Genomic DNA, 14,853 nt, shown 5'->3' with positions numbered 1-14,853 from the left:
ATGCAAGCGGCCCGCGAACACACAAAAAGCCCCGCGAACATGCAAAAAACCCCGTAAACACGCAAAAACCCCGCAAACATGCAAAAAACTAAAAATCCGCAAATTCGCACGAATTCGCAGATTTTGCGGATTGCGAATTCGATTTCTCGCAAATTCGCGGAAGGCGAATTCGCTAATTTCGCTGATACTTACATTCTTCTAGCTGAACAAGACTGGCCACCTGAATTTGTCAGGGAGTGCCCGCATGGCGAAGAGATAATTATGCCAGCCTTCTCAAATCATATTCCAATTCACAAAAAATACACATATGCCAGAAAATGGACTGTGGCCCAGGCTCCAGCATTATATAAAAATCACGCAGGATGGGTTGAGGATTCTCCTCACCATAAAATCCTGTTAAAAAATCAACCTACTGCGCAGAGGCAGTATCCAGGTAAGCAAGAAGCTAAGAAACAAGTCATGGAGATTTTATATCAACTTGAATACCAAGCGGGGATTGAAACATGCACCTCATCAATGAACAATCCTTTGTTTCCTGTCTCCAAACCAGACAATTCATATCGTCTAGTTTTGGATTACAGACATTTAAACTCCTGTTGCAAAACATTTGCAGTACAAAATGCACATAGTGCAGCACTAATGAATAACATAGTGCGTAAAAAATATAAAACCACATTAGATATATCGAATGTGTTTTTCTGTCAAAACATTGCACCTGAAAGCAGGCATTTGACCGCTTTCTCAATTATGGGGACACATGGCAATTTTGCCGTCTCCCCCAAGGATTCAAGAATAGTCCAGGGTTATTTTCAGCCAGCGTAACAGAGTTACTAAAAACTTACGATGATGAGGCACTATCTTATGTCGATGACATCTATCATACAGATGGCGACTTGGACAGGCACTTGAAAGAGTGAACACCATAATACTTGGGTTTGCTTCTGAAGGGTATAAATTCAATTTTAAGAAATCACAAATTGCCCACCTCTACGTCCTATTCTTAGGATACGAGTTATCAAGTGAAGGAAAAAGCCTGGCAGCAAACTTCCTAGAGAAATGTGCGCTGCTCCAACCTCCAAAGACGATGAAAAAACTTACAGTCAATTCTAGGTTTCCTGAATTTTGGAATAAACTATGTTCTGGATTACGCAGAAGGGATTAAACCTCTCTATGAATTAATCAAACCTGATTTAAAACCGACCAATTGGACTCAAAACCATACAGAAATTTTGCTTTCAAGTACAAACAGACATGTTATTAAAAACACAGTTAGAAACACACGACAATATGTGTAATCTTGTGATCCGAGTCATCCCAGGGAGATGCGGATTCACATACCTGACCTTTAATGAAGGTAAAAAGGTACCAATAGCATACAAATCACACTTGTACACACAAGCTGAAGTAAAATTCACTTGTAAAGAGAAAATTCTGACAGCGGTTCAAACTGCAGTAGCAAAGGAGAGAGCCCTAGCGCAGGGTAAACGAATAATGATCGTTACACCTGTACCTGCCTTAGAGGCAGTGACGAAAGCAAGCATCCCAAATGCAAAAGCTTTACACCCGAGATGGATACAGTGGGTTAACTCTCTTGCTGCAACAGACGTTGAATACGTATTTGACCCCTGCTTGAAAACTCAAGAATTCCTACAATACGAATACGAATGTCCTCTGCCTACCGAAATTCTGCCTCTAAAACATTACGGCTGTATAATCTATACAGACGGATCAGCACAGCCCGCAATCGGGGGTAAACAAGCCTATAGTGCTGCGTGAGCGATTGTTAAAGGTCGCTGGCGCGAAGGCAAATTTAGACCTATGGTCACAAAAACTCAAACACTCGGAGACTGTACAGCTCAGCCATTTGAACTACAGGCTTTCAAGATGGCGCTTTAAAATACCGATCGCGAATTCCCCACACTAATAGTGTGCGATTCGTATTAATGCATACAATATTACAATGAATACTTGCAGAACTGGGTTCAGAATGGCGTCAAAGACGTGATTCATACACTGAGTCATCAGCGTGATGGTGTTCACGTTGCAGGGAATTCATTGGCTCATGAAGCCGCGAAGGCAGCTGTGCAAACGGCTTCCGTAGTGGCAATCACCCGGCCAAAATCAAAAATAGACAGCGAAATAATGCAAGCTGTCACTGCTTCAATCAAAGACAGTGGTAAGACACTCCCGAAAGGCTTTCCAGTAAAGTACTCATATATAACTGGTGCGAATAATGTTCCTTTTGCTCGAATTCCTGGAGAGGGGGACAGAGCAATTCCAAACATTGAACACAGGTTAGGACTAATCTTAGCAGCACATGAAGGGCTCGCCTCTGCACACGCAGGAGTTTCCGCCACAGTATCTTTATTAAAACAGAGATATTGGTGGCCATGCATGAGGAAACAAACTAGAAACTATGTTCTAGAATGTGAAATCTGCCAAAAAATGAAAGTTTCCGCAGTGAAGCGACCTGCACAGGCGCCCCTTCTGATTTCAGATCAACCACTAGTGTGCGTTTACCTGGACCACTGTGGTCCCTTAACAAGGGATGGCAACTATAAATATATCATGGTCGTAATGGTTTCCTGCACAAGATTTATTTGGATGTGGCCCCAGCGCTCGGCTGATGCCAGAACTGTTATAAAGGATTTGCTAGTGTTCATCGGCACATACACAATCGGCACGCTACATTCTGACCAGGGTCCTGAGTTTAGCTCTCGAGCTTACAAAGAGGCCATGGCTAGTTTGGGGGTTGCATTGCGGTATTCTAGTCCCTTCCATCCTGAGGGGAAATGTGATAGTGGAAAAGAAGAACGTGACATAAAGCAATCCATAACAGCTAAGTTATTAGGTTCGGGTGATGGGTGGGTCAAACATCTAATAAGTGTCCAACGTAGTCTTAACAATCTGCCAAGAAATTCTCTGGGGGGAATCACTCCATATGAATTACTATTTGGTATTAGAATGATAATCGAAGACCTTGATTGTCAAACTTCAGTGGTGGAACAAAAACCCTTTGATGTCAAAGATCATTGGCTGTTTTACAGGACTTAAATCAAACAAGAAGAAGTCTGAGAAACACAAAACAAATGTCAGCAGCCACTGAAGAAAAACCACCTGTCCCAGCAAGACCTGTCTGGATTCCAAAGATTGGGGATCTAGTCAGAGAAATTATCGCGGTGAAGAAGGAATTTGGGCCTTCTTACAGAAAAGCAGTACCTGTCTTGGCAATCCAAGGAACAAGATCAGTAGTCTTACCGCCCCTTGCTGGTAAAACAGAACAGAGTTGTGTCCATCGACCTAGTCAAACCACAATCATGTGGACAATAATAGTAGTAGGCCCAGTGGACTCGCAAGATATATCAGAAGACCAAATCTTGCTACTATCCAAGTGGTTCAAACTGAAAGACTTATCACCTTTGATAAACCTGCAGTAAGAAAAGAAGGACTATGTAACAAAGCCATGGAACTCGTGCCTCTTGAGACCCAAATAACAGTTTGTCAAGAAACACCTGTCTACAATGATGTAGCCTCTGAGTATACCAATAAGACAAAGGAAGAAGCAACTCCAAAGATTAATAACAATCCTGATGCAATTCCAACAATTGACAGAACTGCCTCTGTCTATTTGATCAACTTTGATACATTTTCTGAAGATCCCAGTGAACCTGAAGAAACACCAGCAAATAAAATACTCAAAGAAAAAATATCAGAACTCTTTCATCAACTTGAAAAAACATATCTGGTTTCACCATGGATAGAATTTTGGATTGGGTTAGGTCACCGTGTACGTTTCCTCCTGCTCTGGCTCATATTGGTTTTAAGCTTGGGAAAAATGATAGATGGAAAATACAGTACAATGGACACAGCAAGTCAGAAAATCAACTTGGTCCTAAAACCTCACAAATCATCCCATCGTGAATAAAGAGACCTCTCATCAGTGAACATCACAGCCGTTCTTTTACCTGGTGGTATAGCATGGGACAGAACTGATTATGACATCTATGGCCCGGTGGAGCTGCTGAAGATTCCACACCAGTTCAAGGTTTCTTCAAGTGACCTTGTATCACCCAGCACATTTTCTGATGATTGGGACTTTGAGACTATTAATAATATGATGTCAGATTTAGAAATGTCAGCTAAATTTACAGAACATGAATACTTACAAGGTTCATCAGATTAAGAACAAATGTATTGATTTAATCATTATGGCCACCATTATTTGCATAAATCTGCAAGCCCTAGGAATGTTTTTACATATAATCAATGGGAACATTGTCCAATGCCACCAAAAGGCAGCTCAAAAACATTTTATGAAAAGTTTCCGTACTTCTCAGGGTTTAATGTTACAAATCCAGAAATGTTTGATTTCAAAAATGTAAATAAGACAGGAATGAAAACAATGTTGAGCAATACTAAACAAATTTTTTCTGCAAACTTTTATGCTCAGCTGTCTACATTAGGTTTTGAATTTTGGAAAGACAACATCGAGACAAAAACTGTCTGGGGCACAAAAGACTGGCAGGTACAAGGTTTAGAAGCCCTGTTCAGAGCCTGCATTATACCAGAACAAATAATGTTTTTAAATGACACTGTTCAACAGACTTCTTGTCTTTGGCCTGGCTAAGATAAAAGATTTAAATAAACCGTCTATACCTAAACCCACTTCTGAGAGTAATGATACTACAGAAAAGGAGGAAGACGTACTCTATATTTTGAAACAAAACAGAACTAATCCTGATTGGAAAAAATGGTTGATCTGGCCCACAGACACTAATAACTGTCATGATAGATTCCTGAACAAAACACAGGGGTTAAAACTGAACAGGCCAGATCCACGATACTCCCAGAGACAACATCCAGGGATAGTAACAAAATACAGTGTAATAAAACTATGCCTTGAGTGACTAAAGACACACTTCCGGAAATCAAACAACACTTATCTTAACTTAAAGAAAGAATGATTTGCGAAGTTTTTTAATGGGGCCTCGCAAACCACGGCAAAAACGTTTCAAATACGCCGCTATATACGCTGCGTACAACGAAGCTGGGAAAATAAAGCAAATGGAAACTGTAGAAAGAATACGAGAAATTGATTGTATTAATTTAGAGAAAGCTCTCTCTGTAGTGGACAATGGGTTAACAACTCTATCCTCCAGGATATATTCATTGGACAGCATTGTATCCTCTGCAATTGACATAATGGAACAGGACTTGCTAATGTTACAACATGGCCAGTCTCAATCACGTTCTATAATGCAGTTAGGCTGGACGTTGTGAAATCTTCGTTCAGGTTACGTGCCATGTCATCTAATCAACACAACGTCATTGTTTGCTGTATTTAACCTTACAGATAAACAAATCTCCTAGGCACAAAGAGGAGCAGACTATACGGTGCTGATCATTGAAAAACTGGAAATATTACCATTGACAGTTTCTGAGAAGCCTGTCATTGAATGGATAATACACGGCACCATCATGATACCAGTGACGATTTTCCAATTTCAGTATTCTCTACAGCATATACCAGCGGGCCTGTATAAAAGGTTGGGTAAAGAATACATTAAGTCGACCTGGACTTTACCTTACACACATAAATGTTGGAATAAGGGAAAAGAGGTGTTCCTTAGTGGTAAAAATTGCAAGAACTCACTAAGTGGGTCGCTTTTTTTTTTGTCCTCATTTGCCTTTTCTTTAAAAAAAAAGGACAATACCAACCACCTTGCACGACTAGCTGTTCTTTTAAGGTCCATTTTGGATGTTTCATATAAGCATGAGAGCCACCGAGAATGTAATGGGGGTGTTTTCTCTACCCAGTGTATGCAGATTTGTCTTCTCGCCAATAAGATTGCGTAGAAGAGAAAGGATTTTGCCTTGCCTTTGATATTATCTTCCAACCCAAAGATGACAAGTGGGAGGGTTATTTCCAAAGATGTATTTAAGATAGAGTTTAAAGTTTTCTTCACTTCTTCCCAGAAATTTAAGATGTCGGGACATTCCAAGAACATATGTATATCACAAGCACCTATCAAGTTGCATTTGTTACATTTTTTGTGTGGTAGAAACTTAGAGAGTTTCAACGGTGTTATGTATGCACGATGTGCAGAGAAGAGATGGTATCGTCTTAGCCATGAAGGCTTTATAGTTTTATATAATAGTCCGAAAGAATTTCGCCACCTCTCCTCACATGGAATACCAATCGCCGTTCCCCATAGCTCATCTGGGAGTTGGAATTCCCCGTCAATTTCCTCCAACAGCTGCCAGTACCATGTAGCTACTTCTTTTCCTCCTATAGCTTGTTCTACCAATTTTTGTTCCGTAATGCTTGTTTTCCCTAAATTAGCATCAATGCGAGTCTGAGATCTCACCCAACTGTTTAATTGAATGTATTTGAATCTGGACAGCCCTGAGCCAACTAGTTCGTACAGCTCATCCCAAGCTATAAGATTTCCATCTTTAAATAGTTGGCCCCATCTTGTGATACCTGCGTGTTCTATTATGGTAGAAAGACTATCTCCCAAGCATGGTGGCAACCCAGGTGAGTCCCAGATTGGGGAGTAGTTGGAGTATTATGACAGGCCTAGTTTCTTTCTGATATTAAACCAGTTTTTAGCCCATGATTGTGCCATTTTAAGTTTGATGTTTTTAAAGAATTTCTGACATCCAAATTTAAACATGAAGCCATCCAGTGCTAGATTAGCACCCGTTAACATAGCCTTATACATAGAATTATCAGTTGTATGATTAGATGGCATTTTTAGGAGCATTCTTGAGTGTGACAACTGGAAGGCCCATGAGTAATACAACAAGTCCGGCATTGCAAGGCCACCTTTTTCTCTTCTTCTTAGTTTTTTCCATGCGATTCTTGTGGTTTTATAGTTCCATATGAAAGAATTAATTTCCCTTTGACATTTTTCAATCATTTTCGGATCAAAGGCAATTGGAATAGTATTAAAAATAAAGGTGAATTTTGGACGGATACACATTTTGACTAAATTCACTCTGCCGATTGTAGAAAGTGGTAGATGTGACCAAGATTTTAAAAGTTTTTTGCTCTCAGTGTGTATTATATCCAAATTAGTTTGCCCAATGCTGCCCACTTCTTGGGTTATTCTTATTCCTAGGTAACGCATTGATGTTGATATTTTTACCCCAACTGTATGTTTGGTAAATTCCATGCCATTATCTCACTTTTACTAGAGTTAATGTCATAGCCCGAGATATGACCAAATTCTTCATCCCGTTGAATAACGACTGGGTATACCTTTACTGGGTCGGATGTAAAGACCAAGATATCGTCTGCATACAATGCTACCCGCCTTTCCCACTCTCCAAAGCTAAACGATGGAATATTAGCCTCGTCCCTTAAAAGCTGAGCGAACGGTTCGATGTATAAATTGAATAGGAGAGGGGAAAGCGGGCAGCCCTGCCTTGTACCTCTAGATATGTTAAAGGCTTCGGTCAAAGACCCGTTGACCAGCAACCTAGCTGAGGGTGCACTGTATAGGTGTTTAATAGTCCTACAGAACCCCTCCCCACAGTTGAATTTTTTTAAGTGGGTCACTTTTGTGCAAAGGTATTAATTTACACAGAGCCTGCGAAGGTTCTGCAAATAACCTCTCTTGCCACCTGCACGGTACACACCCCACAGTGATAGAACCAATTTTCAGGCAACTATCCAATGGCAGTTACGTTATGTTGAATGATCACAGCTGCTGTGGCATGTTGCCAGGAAAAGCTTATCTAGTTAGTGTGTTGTCCATGGTCACTTGTTGTATGCAAGTATTGTATCCAACGCACAAGACAGACAGTGGAACGGCATTATGGCCTTCACTGAATATCTCTTCTATACGAATTGATACTTTAAGCAGAATAAAAGCCATTCTTTTGCAAAAATATGTGCCACTGACCTCGTCTAAAGAAACGTATGATCTGCAAGTTGCGAGGACATCTGCAGAGATACATGCATTATTATCAACAAACTGCCCAGTACATTTTGCAGAAATGTTAAGTCAAATCTTAAATATGTCTGATACCAGTGGTATTGCACATGTATTTAAGACGATTTTTTCGGGACTGTTAACACCATTTGAAGCAGTCCTCGGCATTTTTCCAAATTTTGTGCACTCTGTGTTCAGTGGTCTGCCTCTCATCTTGGGACTCGTAGCAAGAATTACATTTTTGTTCCTTCTGCTCCGATATGGCAAGTCCGGTAACCGACGATACCCAGACTACCATGGAAGGGACTCTCCTTGCCATGAGGTATCGTGAGAGAATTACACAGATTCTTGGCTTGGCTCGTTTAAGAGATCTGAACACAACCTGGTTTCTTTCGTTCAGACCAATCTGGCAAGATTGCATCTTACCTGTTCTACGATGCCTGCTTTGCGGAGAGGAATGCGTGTTGGACATTTGTCTTACACTTCCATCAGTCCTGCCATCGGATGTCGACGCCTTGCTAGGTCCGGTAACGACTCATGCATCGTGTTGTCCCCAACGGCTACCAATCCTGATGAGGGTATTCATTGAGGTCTTACCAGTAAGTCCAACTGAGGGTGAGAAACGAGGATCAACAGGCACACAGGTACCATCTGATATGAACCCTGCTAATGCGGCACCTGGCGCTGACGGCAATGCTTCTCGTCTGTGCACATTTGATCTGCTTGATCAAGTAGTTCCACTTTCACCTACTGTGTTAGACGATTTCTTTGCCAGCCTAGACGATCTGATGTTTTCTCCTGACACCGAGAATAACTTTTGATTCATGCACACAGCGTTCCCTGAACCCTGAAATTCGAACTTCACTTTTTTAAAACAAAGACTTCTAACTTTGGAACTCTATTTTTTCACAACCAATTGAATTTTTCTCTCCAAAACATTGAACTTTTTGGCACAGGCTAATCTGCTTAAAGTAGAACTATTCTTAGAGAACAAGAAATCCTTTTTGAACACTTCCTATAGAAAATATTTGGCCTTGTCCCCAATACTACAACTATTGATAGGCTATGTCATGCTATGAAAATGTCTCAACCTTTTTTCTGTATTTAGGAGCCATTTTTCATAAATGTAATAATATGATTAATTCAGTTTGCATTTTTGTACAATGCTTTATGCTTAGAATGACATCACTTCCTTAAATGCGTACTGTAGAAATGCTCATATTCTCGCGTACAACCAGTTCAAGTGCATTTTCATGTATTTTGGGGTGGGATTGTAAACACTAGCTTTAGATATGTTCAGTGCTTATACATTTAGCCTTATTGAACTTAAGATCGTGGAGTGGGTGTTGTAAATGAATCAAGGACCCTAGTGTAAATTTTCCCGATTCGTGCCCTTATACAGGTATACATTATCCAGCCCTTATTTAGGCATAGAAATCCATACCATATTTGGCCTGAGCCTTGCACCCCAAATACGGCATGGCTACTTCCACAAAGTCCGAGAATCAACAACGATTTCTTGGAAAACCCGCCTTCAGCAGCTAGGGACTTCCCCCTGCTTGAATATTGATTTATCCAAGAAATCCTGGAGTTTTCAAAGAATTGAGTCTTTGAGTGACGTTATTAAGTCCAATTATATGTCAAACTCGGCACTTTCAAGGTATAAATATGCCTACATTTGCCCAGACAAACATACGGTGGTTTGGAGCAGATCGACTAACTACTTGCCCGACACCCTGCAGCAGCAAGTGCCGAAGGAAGCCGACCCTCCAGCTGACACACTGAGAGACGCTGTCTTTTCTCTTGCCGAGAAATCCAGCTCCAGTGTTTCCAGCTTAACCTTGCGGGTATCTGGGAAATCGAGTCCTGGGAGAGAGATACAAGACCTCCTTCATTCTAAAACCAAGGTACGGAGCTGATTACACCTTTAGAGAATTCTTGGAATAGATTCCTGGCAGAGAACTACTAAACTTAAGCTACTCCTCACTTACTTCTTCCCTTGTACTAGATTTAGGTTAGGGACACAGGGGTAGGCGTATTTTAGAAGCACCAGTTGAGTACTTTTAGCCATCATCTTAACTCTGTATGTATTTTATACATTTTAGTCAACCTAGGCTTAGAAACCATATCATGCTTTTACAGTACTACTTTATTATACTGTTCGTATTATATGCCATGTATTTTATAACCAGTATTACTATTGTAGCAGTACATTTCTTATGCTAGAGAAAGAAGACTGTTCAATAAATACTTTTATTGAAAACGCCCGTCTCTCTATTTTCTCAGCACCTCTGGTTAAACGAAGCATGCACGATTGACTAGGTAAAATAGCTATCTATTGTTTCTGCGACTCTAGAGATTGATTTCTTATTCTTGGGAAACAAAGTTGTCATGTTTATGCGGTTGTCAGAAACTAATCCCTTCTTGTTTATTCGAGAAAGTTTCTAGTGACCTCTGAGCTAGCTGGCACTCACAATTAAGTTTAATATATATGATAAAGACATAGTCGACCTCAGTCCTACGTCTAATCTATAGTATATGTTATTCCAATGCGCAGAGCCTATTGGGAATATATGAACTACACTACACTTGCACCACTTTCGCGTCCAAGGCCCCCCTATAAAATTAGAAATGTGTGGGCCTCAACGACACCCTCGAGCCCTGGGAACCACCACACCCCCGGGGATTTGTGTATTGTGAGAGGCAGGCTGCAAGGCCCTCTGCCTGGACCCCTCAAAGCCCCTGGGGACCGCCACGCCTCAGGGCCAGCTCCTGCTTTGAGGACCTTGGACCCCTCCCCCCACAATTTTGCTTAGCCCCGGGGGTGACGATTCCAGGGGCTGGGGGCCCCTCTGAGTCCCCCATAAAATGTAATAATTTTGTCCCCGGTATTTAACCCCCAGGGGACTAATTATAAAAAAAACTCCATTTTATTTTATTTTACGGCTCAGTCTGGCACTCTACACGCACCTGCCGGGTGCGTGTAGGGTGCAGGTCTAGAGGGTACAATTATTTCTACCCTGCCCATCTTCTCTGTTGTGCACACATATTCCACTGACTTCCTCAGCCTCGCTTCTACCGAGGCACAAAATGGCTGCCAACAGTTCCTGGTTTCGAATGTTGACAATCACTTGACAGCCAATTAGCATTTAGCGCGTGATCGGAAGGGTGCGCTTATGGTAGGATGACAATCCTCTCACACTCCGCCTTTCCACAGTGCCAATAGATATATAAATGACTTCAACTGTAATTTTCTCAGGAACTACTGAACAGATTGACACCATATAAGCAAAAGGCACAAGTCAGAACTGAGGACTACCTCTTTGCCAATTTTGGCGTAATTCCGTTCAGCCGTTCGAGCTGTAGCTGTGGCTAAAGGTCCTATGGGAAATTGCATGGGGAAAATACTTTTTGGGACCCCCCCTTTTTCCCCGACCCCCACTTGACTAATCACCCCAAAACTTTCAGGACCAGAGCTGGCCAAAAGTTTGGGAAATTTCGCAAAGATTCATCAATCGGCGCCGTAGTTATTGGGAATTGAATGTTGCATTTTTCCTATGCATAATAGGTCCTTACTATAACTACTTACTGGCGACCTCTAGTAGGTAGTTATAGTTAGAAACTAGTTTCCATAGGAAAATAATTTTTGGATATGCTAATACCTTTAGCGTCGTTTGACGACTCTTCCTGAAATTCTCTCAAACAAAGTCTATCCAGGTAAGCTCCTATCCTAAAAGTTTGGGGGTGATTCGTCAAGCGGGGTCAGAGAAAAAAGGGGGGTCCCAAAAGTCGTTTTCTCCATGTTAATTTCGATAGGTAATTTTGTGACAAGCTACAGCTCGAACTTCTGAACGGAATTACCCCAAATTTGGCAGAAAGTTTGAGCTTGGTTCAGAAAGCAACCTTTTTTTAAAATGGTGTAAATCAGTTCAGTAGTTTTTGAGAAATTCAAAACATAAGAGTGAAAAAATCATTTTCCCATAGGAAACTTTGTGCGTCTACAGCCAAAAGTTCTGAACGGAATTAGTCTAAATTTGGCAGAAAGGTAGACCTTGGTTCAGAAAGCAACCTTTTTTTTTAAATGGTGTAAATCCATTCAGTAGTTGCTGAGAAATTAGAAAAATACAAGTTTCGATATCTGGGTGGAGCCTAAGTCGCGTGTGCGAGCTTCACTGTGATTGGCCGCTAGCCCTCCAAACCAGGAAGTGTTGGCAGCCATCTTGTAGCTCGGTAGAAGCGAGTCACCCGAAAACAGAGAAACAAAGGTATAAAACAAGAGAAGGGGGCAGGGTAAAAAACCTTGACCCCCTAGGTCTGCTCAAGGGATCCCAGAAGGACCCCCAGGGCCACAAACTTATTTTTAAAGATATCAGCAAATTGAGGCCCTTGGGTGGACTATGTTCCTGGGGTATTTCTTAAAAAATAATAGCAGGGGCTCATAGGGATTGCGGGGATCCGCGCAGCCCTGGGGCTTCATTTATGTTGGGAGCGTGGTTGCGCGGGCCCCCTTCTGAAGCTTTTTATGTGCTTGTAAATTTGGCGTTCTTTGATGAATCTTTATGAAATTATCCAAAACTTTTTTTTGGGGGGGATTAGCTCTTATATTGAAAGTTTGGGGATGAATGGTGTAGGAGGGGCTGAGAAAAAAGAGGGTCCTAAAACGTGTTTTCTCCATGCAATTTCCATACAAAACTTTACTGAAGACTACAGGTGAAACTGCTGAACGGAATTGCGCAAAATTTGCCAGGGAGAAAGGTGATGGTCGAGAAAGCACGCTTTTGTTTAAATGGGGTGAATCCATTCAGTAGGTTTTGAGAAATATCAAGTTTTACAGATATCGAAATTTGAGAATTCTGACATGTGAATGGCTCAGGGGTTACAAGCAGCAGCTTGCGGCTTATTGGCTGTGAACTGTTGAAACCAGGAAGTGTTGGCAGCCATTTTATGATTTTCTCTGTCAGCTCGCATCTCTCCGTGTAGAAGCCATCGGGTCCGCAGTTTTACCTGTGCGAGGCAACACTGGCATCTGTGTCTGTGTGAGATATGCCTTTCAAGCAACCTCTCCGCATATCACCAAATAGCGGGTATGTTTTTAGAAGCTCGTCCGTCGGCTCCGAACTTTGTGAGTCAGTCTGTCGGTCCGATCTCCTACACTACCCAAAGATTACCCAAACACCACTGTGCTGTCATAAAACTCTAAAACACTACCCCAGCACAATTCCCTACACTACCCAAACACTACTGCACTAGCCTAAACCCTAAATCAACCCCCAGCACGACCCTCTACCCTAACACTACTGCACTATCCTAATCCCTAAAATACTAAGACCAGCAAAACCCTCTACACTACTGAAACACCACTGCATTGTTGTAAAGCCTAAAACACTATCCCTAGCAGGACACCCTGCACTATGCCAACACCACTGCAGTACCCTAAATCCTAAAACACTATCCCAGCATGACATCCTACACTACCCAAACACCAGTAGACTACTCTAAACCCTAAAACACTACCCCCAACAAGACCCCCTACCCTACAGAAACACCACTGCACTACTCTAAAGCCTGAAACACTACCCCCAGCACGAACCCCTACACTTCACAAACACCACTGCACTGCTCTAAACCCTAAAATACTACCCCTGGCAGAACCCTCAACACTACTGAAACACCACTGCATTGTTGTAATGCCTAAAACACTGCCCCTAGCAGGACCCTCTACACTACAGAAACACCACTGCACTACTCTTAAGACTGAAACACTACCCCAGCATGAACCACTACACTACGCAAACACCAACACTACCCCCAACATGACCCCTATACTACAGAAACACCACTGCACTACTCTAACCCTGAAACAGTACCCCAGCACGAACCCCTACACTACACAAACACCACTGCACTGCCCTAAACCCTAAAATACTACCCCTGGCAGAACCCTTAACACTACTGAAACACCACTGCATTGTTGTGATGCCTAAAACACTGCCCCTAGCAGGACCCTCTACACTACAGAAACACCACTGCACTACTCTTAAGACTGAAACACTACCCCAGCATGAACCACTACACTACGCAAACACCAACACTACCCCCAACATGACCCCTATACTACAGAAACACCACTGCACTACTCTAAACCCTGAAACAGTACCCCAGCACGAACCCCTACACTGCACAAACACCACTGCACTGCACTAAACCCTAAAATACTACCCCTGGCAGAACCCTCAACACTACTGAAACACCACTGCATTGTTGTAATGCCTAAAACACTGCCCCTAGCAGGACCCTCTACACTACAGAAACACCACTGCACTACTCTTACGACTGAAACACTACCCCAGCATGAACCACTACACTACGCAAACACCAACACTACCCCCAACATGACCCCTATACTACAGAAACACCACTGCATTACTCTAAACCCTGAAACAGTACCCCAGCACGAACCCCTACACTACACAAACACCACTGCACTGCCCTAAACTCTAAAACACTACCCCCAGCATGACCCCCTATACTACCCAAACACCACTGTTCTACACTAAACCCTAAAAAACTACCCCCAACATGACCCCCTACACTATAGAAACACCACTGCACTACTCTAAACCCTGAAACACTACCCCCAGCACGAACCCCTACACTACACAAACACCAACACTACCCCCCATGGCCCCCTACACTAACAGAAACACCACTGCACTACTGTAAACCCTGAAACACTACCCCCAGCATGAACTCCTACACTACACAAACACCACTGTACTGCCCTAAACTCTAAAACACTACTCCTACACTACACAAACACCACTGCACTACCCTAAACCCAAAACACTACCCCCAGCACGACCCCCTACACTACACAAGCACCACTGCACTACCCTAAAACACTATCCCCAGC

This window comes from Lissotriton helveticus, chromosome 5_1, assembly GCF_964261635.1.
Source record: "Lissotriton helveticus chromosome 5_1, aLisHel1.1, whole genome shotgun sequence".
NCBI classification, from domain to species: Eukaryota; Metazoa; Chordata; class Amphibia; order Caudata; family Salamandridae; genus Lissotriton; species Lissotriton helveticus.
This window is presented reverse-complemented; position numbering follows the sequence as displayed.